Source organism: Mus pahari, chromosome 15, assembly GCF_900095145.1.
Source record: "Mus pahari chromosome 15, PAHARI_EIJ_v1.1, whole genome shotgun sequence".
Classification (NCBI taxonomy): domain Eukaryota; kingdom Metazoa; phylum Chordata; class Mammalia; order Rodentia; family Muridae; genus Mus; species Mus pahari.
In genome coordinates this window covers 15,203,566-15,212,908 of record NC_034604.1, presented here as the reverse complement: position 1 = coordinate 15,212,908, position 9,343 = coordinate 15,203,566, and the positions used below count along the sequence as shown (strand labels likewise).

Below are 9,343 nucleotides of genomic sequence, written 5' to 3'. Positions count from 1 at the left end.
TTTAAAAATAACATTGGGGGGCTGGTGAGATGGCTCAGTGGGTAAGAGCACCCAACTGCTCTTCTGAAGGTCTGGAGTTCAAATCCCAGCAACCACATGGTGGCTCATAACCATCAGTAACAAGATCTGACTTCCTCTTCTGGAGTGTCTGAAGACAGCTACAGTGTACTTACATATAATAAATAAATCTTTAAAAAAAAAATAAAAAAAAAAATAAATAAAAATAACATTGGAATTCAACGCTAGACTACTGCTGTGCATGTACGCATGCATGCGTGCGTGCACACGCGCGTTTGTGTGTGTGTGTGTGTGTGTGTGTTTGGTGGTGCTGTGGGGACTAAACTCAGGTTTTCACTCATTCTAGATACCTTTTTATCCTAGGTATCAATTTCTTTCTGAAGGTTTCCTCCTCCATACAAAGAAATAACCTTGCAAAAGGGTCTTCAATGAAGCAGTTTCAACACATATCTGCCCCAGCTTCTTTCTGCTCCTTTAGCACACAGCCACACACTCTTATGACCTTAGTGCCATGACTCAACCTCCTACTCCTGAATCACTTCATCTAGGCTCTTTGACTCTTGGAAGCATCCTATTACCAACAGTCTCAGGTCAAGTATCAGAATTTGAGCAGGGACTCTGCACTCTTACTGAACTAGATCTTCCTTTACATTATTCCTCATATAACAAGGATCGTTTTTAGTGAAGTATAATTTTATTTGTTTACCTATTAAAGAATAATATTTTAAATTCCATCTAGAGATTACCCCATCACTAGATTATAAATCCTCAGCTTTGTTTACCACTGAATTAATAAAACCTGTAATCAGAAGACTTTCCTTCTGAAATATTTCTAACATCTAGACTACCTGCATATTAAACTGTGGAATTCATTAAAGGGTTGTATGTATTAAATAGTTCAGGCTGATGACAATGTATAGATATGTGTTTCACAATGATACCTGTGCATTTTTCTATCTATTGTCTATGTGTTGAGAGAATAATACATTAATTTCCAATGCAGGAAAAATTTATTTTGAAATAATACAAATAAAGTTATAAAAGGCTATATTTGAAAACGTTTGCAATTTTCTTTTAGATTTGCTAACAAAAAACAGTAAGATGCATTTCCAAGTCTTACTTGCTGACAGTTGTCACTCAAACTTCTCACTGCTTCATGGATGTCATAACATCTTACCTTTAAGTACTTAGCACTTAAAACATTAGTCATTGAAATGTACAGTATTAGAACAGAGAAGTGAATTCTGATCTTCATTAAAAAAAAAAAAAAAAAAAAAAAAAAAAAAAAAAAAAAACATAAAGTTTTTCAAAAGACAGAACAGCAGCCTAATATCACCACAATGGTAAAAATCCCCTTTTGATATCAGCCACCAACACATCTGTATTTTGTGTTGTTTTGGTGTCTTTCATTTAAAGCAATAGTATGTTAATTCAGGTACCCTGTAACAACTCTTAAGTTTTTTTCAAGTTTTTTCATTTTCTTTTTTCTTTCTTCCATTTTTTTTTTTTTTTTTTTTTTTGGTATTGGGTCTGCTTTCAAGTTGGTGACTTGCCACATATAACCTTAGCTGCTGCATTGAACTCTGTTCATGGCTCTGTCATTGAAAAATTCACCCATAACAACTTGTAATCCATGAAGGACTCCGCTATAGAATTAAGGGGCTCCTAGCTGCAGAACATCAATAAAACCTGAGTGAAGAATGCATGCTTGCTTTATGCCTCAGATTTCTGATAGGTCCCTTTGGACTTGTTTTATATTCCCTCTTCATGGAACCATAGAACACTTTTGTTTTGCTGCTACTTGCAATTTTCACGCAAAGATTCTTCTTAAAAGTTTTATTAACCTAAAGATTTAAGAAGGAAAATAAAATAGACTAGTAAAAACTGGCCTTCTGGTCAATGTCCTTCTCTCAGTAATAAGATTTGACAAATGAAATTTTATTACAACAGAATAGAGCAAAAATGTTCAACTACTGACAAAGCAATAAAACTAATCAGATTCAGGATATAATGCAGAAGGGACATCACTTTCTTAACATGCACCAGGCCCTAGATTCAATCGCCAACACAGAAAAAAATTAAAACAAACAAACAAAAAAACAAAAAACAACAACAAACACAGACCACAGTGGGATACTATCATTAAGTTGTCATTTGTATTTAGACACCTGGGTATATTTGTGCTTACCAATTTACCAATTTTGTGTCCCAATCTAAGTAACAATGGGAGAATATATAGATCAACAATTTTGGTTTGTTGCAATTAATTCTCTAAAATATGCCACGCAGATGTTTTATGCCATAATGTAAGCTTTAAACCACAGATGAGCTGACTTTGCTGGAACTTGTATCAGTAAAAGAAGTTAAGGTAACTCCTTTATAAAGATCACTGAAGAAATTCCACAATCAGTAAGACATGCAAATTTCAGTGTTTAACTGGTGACTTAGAATACATGCCATAATACACATGCACAGTGTTGCTCCTATTTCTTGACAGTTCATGAGATATGTTATCAGAAACTAAACTTGGTAACAGTTGGAGGACAGAATATATTAGTATATAAAGACAAGAAACTCCTAGTTTAAAATTTTCTAAAAGGTCCAATTCACCTAGACTTGAGTCCTAAAATAGCAAGTATTTTCTAAGTAAGAAAAGTATTATTATTTAGAAGAATAGAAAACATTGTTTAATATAGTATTCTGAAAATACCATTACTGATTGTGTATACTAATTGGAACAACAGTAGAATTTAACATGCCCATAAATATAGTCATGATTTTTATTATTATTAATATTATTATTATTTGTCTTATTTTAATTTATGCTACTGGGATGAGTACCATGATCAGAAGCAATTTAGGAAAAAAAGGGTTTATTTCATTTTACAGGTATGGAATCACAATCAGGAATTGAAACAGAGAAAATGGAAGAATACCATTCATCAGTGCACTCTCTGGTGCTTGCTTATAGCTTTATTTTATAGCCCATGACTACCAGCTGAGGATGTTGCTATCCATCAATCATTAATAAAGACAATCTTTAAAACATGACCACAGTCCAATTTGGACACTCTCCAAGTGAAACTCATTCAAATAACTAAAATATGTCAAGTCGACAGTTAGAGTTAACTAGGATATTTATTATTATCCTTAACAATAATGATGATGATGATAATTGAGTGTGTGTGTGTGTGGGGGGGTGTTTGTTTGTGGACATAAGCATGTGGGTCTTCATATATTTGACAACAGAGATTGACTTCCGGTGTCTTTATTGTTTTCTAACTCATATATATTATTGAGATAGAGTGAATTTAGAAATCAGTGATTGTGCTAAACAGCTTAGCCAGTAAAATCCAGGAATTCTGCTGTCTCTACCCCTCTATACTGTGTTTATAATCAGCCTGTGTCCAAATGCTTTATTTTTTAAATAATTTCATATATAATTTCATTGTATTTTCATCATTTCTACCCCTTCTTCTCTGCCTACAACTTCTGTTTTGTCCTCTCATTCTCTCTTAAGTTCATGAGTATTTTCATAATTATTATTGCATGTGAATGTATGTATTAATTTGATACACACAAGCATCATATCCTGAGAGTTTTAAAATCCCAATCTAATTTCTAACCTATTTTCTTGGTCAGTGCAATTTGGTAGCCTCCCAGATATGAGAAGAAATAAATCTATCTGACAATAAACAAATGTCCAAGAATTAAAGCCAGAAGGAATACCCACTAGAACATAATCTCCTCCACCTCTTGATAGACATAGTCTGTTTATTTGGGTGAGGGGAAAAAACTGAAGCCCTGGAGGCTAGCAGAAAAAAAGGAAACAGGCAAACTCAGGAGATTGGAGGTTGGGGGACCATCCAGAATGCACAAGAGACCTGGGGTGTGAGAGATTCTCAGGACTCAAAGGGAAGTACCATAGATGAAATGCCTGACAGAAGGAAGAGGGAGCTTATAGAGCCCACCTCCAGCAGGAAGACAGGATATCAAGTGAGGGAAGGGTTTGCCACCACACAGTCACATCTCTGACCCATAATTGTTCCTGTCTGAAAGAATTCCAAGGATGAAAATAGAGAAGAGCCCGAGGAAAAGAAGGTCCAGTGACAGGCCCAAAGTGAGATCCAGCTCAAGGGGAGGTCCCAAGGCCTGACACTATTACTGAGGCTATGGAGCACTCACCAAAAGGGACCTAGCATGCCTTCAGAAAGACCCAACAAACAGCTGTAAGAGTCAAATGTAGATATTTGCACCCAACCAATGGACAGAAGCAGCTGAACCCTGTTGTTGAATTAGGGAAGGCCAGAAGAAGCTGACAAGAGAGGCGATCTTGTAGGAGGACCAGCAGTTTTAATCTGGACCCCTGAGATCTCTCAAACACTGAACCACCAAACTGACAGCATACATCAGCTGATATGAGACTCCCAGCACACATACAGTAGAGGACTGCTGGGTCTGTGTTCATTCAGAGATGATGCACCTAACCTCAAGAAACTGGAGGTTCCAGGGAGTTTAGAGGTCAGGTGGTGGGGGGACACTCACGTGGAGACAGGGGAGGAAGTATGGGATGTGGAACAGTCAGAGGGTAGGTAGGAGGGGGGATAAAATATGGATAAAGAAATTAATTAATTAAAAAAGAAAAACACAAAAACATTATGAATTTGTACTTACCTGAAACTAAATTTACTCACTCATTTAAGAGTAGCATATTTTAACATTTCCAATTTAACTGACTCAAGCAGCACACACAGGCAACAAATTCTTAACTTTTATCCTTCTTCTTAGTGTGTTCTTGCATTGTGAAGAAAATCTTTACTATTCAGTTCCTTTTTCCATAGAGTGCTTTGTGCTATGTCTTTCAGTTCCAGCTTCTCAAACATGAGTTATCTCCTAAACTGTATTAGAGAAAATGAAATTTCTCAAATGCACCAATTAGTAATTTTAACTGGCAACTAGTTAAGTTTCCCAAATGTAAGCTGTTTTCTTCTATATGTTCCACTTGAAAATAAATAAACTTTTAAAGCCCGAGATGATTAAACTCAAAACTTTCAAATCTTGCTCTGATGATTTCTTCATTAAAACAGTGTTGGGGAGGATACAAGTGTGGCTGGAGTAGGCAGAAAGCATGGCTGTGCTTGGGGTAGGAAGGGGAAGATGCATGGGAAAAAATAGTAAATGGACTACTTGGAGGAAATCATGAGGGGAGGGAAGAGAAACACAATTGCCATTAGATTTCTGTGGTCAGATGCTGATGAGTTCTGGGTACCCACATCCGTGAAAACAGAAAGGTGAAGCGGTCAGGGCTCAGTGTCTTAGAGGGCCTTAACTCTAAAAGAATACGCTTCAGGCATATTCTTACAAAATGAGAATGTTATGACTTAAATGCATGTTCAAAATTGTCCTCGACTAAGAAGTTACAAGTAGCATGATTAAGGAATGTAAGCTAATGCTTTGGTTTTGATATCATTAATTACTGGTTCATTATGGAAGAAAAAATAAAGCCCTCCATTCTTTCCCTATTTTGTTAAATGAGATTGCAATTACTACAAAATCCTTTTCTACCTTGGAATGTACATTCTGAGAGGATCTGGGTTTTGTACATTATTTACTTTCTCGTAGTTTCTCTTAGGCTATGACCCTGATCTAATTCTGGTACACTGGTTAAATATAATACTTTCTAGGTAATGATCCATCCAAGTGCACCACTCACCATATCTGGGCCTATGAAAGACAGCAAATCACTGTTTTATTCCTGGTACAGCAAATCACTGTTTTATTCCTGGTTTAAGGAAGGATTTGGTGGTCAGCTACTATTGCTGATCATCAAAGATACCTTTGTTATTGACAGACAGTATATTTTTAGTAACACTGGTGCCAGTATATGATTGAGTTCCGGTATAAAATGCTGGCTTTCTGGGAAATTTCTAGCCTGTAACATGGCCCCAACTCTGCTTTAGTAGGGTCAATCAACTATTTGTTATGTCTGTATTTCATCTGGACTCATCTCTTTTCCCAGTCTTGCCTTCTCCCTCTGTCTTCTAATGGACTGGATCCCAGCTCAAGTTGTTCTATAATGTGCCCTGCATGTTAAAATTCAGAGTCTTCTAGAAATCATCACTGCCAGCCAACTCTAAAAATCCAAGGCTTATTCAACCTAGACAGAAGTCACTGAGTTATCCTTAAGGTCTTAAGATATGCAGGAACACATTCCACTAGGAAGAGTCACTTATTCTCTATGTACAAGAGGTTCTCCTCCAATTGGCTGTGGGAATTTGAATTAAAATAACGCATCTGCGGATAATGGAAAGTACCAGTGTCAATGTCAAGGCACACTTCAAAAGCATGATTGGAATAATGTTTTGAGTAGAGAGCTGAAAAAATGTAGAGGTACTGCTAGAACTTAGTGCTGTCTTGTAAGAAAACGGTTAGAAGTACTGTAAAGTATGCTCCAGTTATCCTTGATAGAAGGTGAAAGCAGATTTAACCACATGCTTGATTGTGTGTGTGGGCAAACACACACACACACACAAACACACATACACAAAAACCTTATAATGTTTCCATAACAAAAATGTTATTATTAATAATGACAAGCAGTATCCTATGAATTATTTCTAATAATTAAATAAAAGTCATCCTATGATCTCATGGGAATAATTGACTAAAATGATTTTTTTAAACACCATTATTTTTCTTTGTTAAATAGAAAAATATGTCAGTTTTATAATTTCCTTTTCCATCTTTTTTTTCTTGGATTGTTTTATGAAATACTGTGGTTTTGAATATGATTTTTGACTTGTCAAGCTTTTCTTGTTATAATGACCTGTAACTAACTAAAGTCATTACTCTGGGAACATTTAATGTATTTTAAAATTACATTATATTTTCTATTCTCTTTGCATCCTAAATGATAGGAATGTTATGGAATATATAAAATGATCAGCATAAGTAAATGATTCTTGAAGATTGACAGCTGTGTTAGTTAGGTTTTGTTAGGATTTCTTCTCTGTTTCTGCCTCTGTCTGTCTGCTATCTGTCTGTCTTTGTGTATGTGTGTGTGTTTGTGTGTATGTGCATGGATGTGATTTATTAGAATGGCTTATGGGCTGTAGTCCATCTAGTCCAACAAAGCTGTCTACCAATGGAGTATACAATAATCTGGTAGTTGTCCAGTCCACCCAAGCTTTATCATTATCATTTGGCTCTGAGACTTTGTATTGGCATCTTGTAAATTGTGTTATTATTGATACATAAATCTAACTGGCTGATTTAGCATTAAGGGTCTTGATTTTACGGGGTAATTTTGCATTCTTCTATATTCACACATCTAACTAGACTAGCACCATTTGTCATAGATGCTTTCTCTTTTCCATGTATACTTTTGGGTTCTATGTCAAAATTTTAGTTTTCTTAATTGTGTGAATTTACTAATGGGTCTTTTAAATATTTATTTATTTTATGTATATGAGTACACACCAGAAGAGGACATCGACCCCAATTACAGATGGTTGCAAGCCACCATGTGGTGACTGGGAATTAAACTCAGAACTTCAGGAAGAGCAGCAAGTGCAATTAGCTACTGAGCCTTCCCTCTAACCCTAGTGGGTCTCTTTTATTACCATTGACTAGCCTGTCTGTTTTTATGCTACATTACCATGCAGAATTTAATATTATTTCTCTGTCGAACAGTCTGAAATCAGGGATGGTGATACCTCCAGAAGGTCTTTTATTGTACAGGATTTTTGCTTTTCCATATGAAGCTGAATGTTGTTATTTGAAGTCTGTAAAGAATTGTGTTAGAATTTTGTTGGGAATTGCATTAAATCTGTAGATTGTTTTTGGCAAAATGGCCATTTTTACTATGTTAATCCTATGTATCCATGAGCATGGCAGGTATTTCCACCTTCTGATTTCTTCTTCAAAGATTTGAACTTCTGGTCACGCTGCTGCTGTTCACCTGTCAACCCTTCACCTATCCCTACACCATCATGTACTAGTTGCCTCAAAAGACTCAAAGTCCAAGACGGAAACCCTCAAGGACCAGCTGATTATGAATCTTCTTAAGGAAGAACAGGTTCCCCAGAACAACATTATAGTTTTGGGGGTTGGTGCTATTGGCATGGCTAGTGCCGTCAGCATCTTAATGAAGGACTTGGCAGATGAGCTTGCCCTTGTTGATGTCATGGAAGACAAGCTAAAGGGAGAGGTGATGGATCTCCAGCATGGCAGCCTCTTCCTTAAAACACAAAAAAATTGTCTCCAGAAAAGACAATTGTGTAACTGCAAACTCCAAGCTGGTCATCATCACAGCAGGGGCCGTCAGCAAGAGGGAGAGAGCTGACTCAATCTGGTCCATTGAAACTTGAACATCTTCAAGTTTATCATTCCCAATATTGTGAAGTACACTACACACTGCAAGCTGCTCATTGTATCAAATCCTGTGGATATCTTGACCTATGTGGCTTGGTAAATCAGTGCCTTTCCCAAAATCCAAGTTATTGGAAGTGGTTGCAATCTGGATTCAGCTCAGTTCCGTTACCTGATGGGAGAAAGGCTATGGGTTCACCTGCTGAGGTGTCATGTCTGGGTCCTGGGAGAATATGGTGACTCCAGTGTTCCTGTGGGGAGTGCTGTGAACATTGCTGGCATTTCCCTGCATTCTCTGAACCCAGAACTGGGCACTGATGTAGATAAGGAGCAGTGGATGGATGTTCACAAGCAGGTGGTGGACAGTGTCTATGAGGTGATCAAGCTGAAAGTTTACACATTCTGGACCATTGGCCTCTTTGTGGCAGATTTGACTGAGAGCATAATGAAGAACCTGAGGCGGGTGCATCCCATTTCCACCAAGATTAAGGGTTTCTATGGAATTAATGATGATGTCTTCCTCAATGTCCCATGTATTCTGGGACAAAATGGACTCTCAGATGTTGTGAAGGTGACACTGACTCCTGAGGAAGAGGCCCGCCTGGAGAAGAGTGCAGATACCTTCTGGAGAATCCAGAAAGAGCTGCAGTTCTAAAATCTTCCCAGTGTCCTAGCACTTCACTGTCCAGGCTTCAGCCGTGTTTCTATGGAGACAACATACTTCTCATCTGAGCTGGGGTTAGTACTATGTTGTTGAGGTAGTGTGAGGAAACATCTCAGTTCCCACAGCTCTGCCCTGCTGCCAAGTGGTACTTGTGTAGTAGTAACCTGGTTAGTGTGATAGCCCCATTGTCTTCGAGACACACTGCCAACTGTGCAGGCTTTGATTATCCTGTGAGCCTGCTGCATCGCTGCCCTGCACACCCTCACCAAACATGCCTAGGCCAGTCAGTTC

The 9,343-nt window shown here is 37.5% G+C and overlaps 1 pseudogene; it reads left to right on the top strand.

Annotated features, from left to right (window-relative positions):
• The first annotated feature begins 7,907 nt into the window (after window positions 1-7,907).
• LOC110333455 lies at window positions 7,908-9,043 on the top strand (annotated as a pseudogene).
• The last annotated feature ends 300 nt before the right edge of the window (window positions 9,044-9,343 follow it).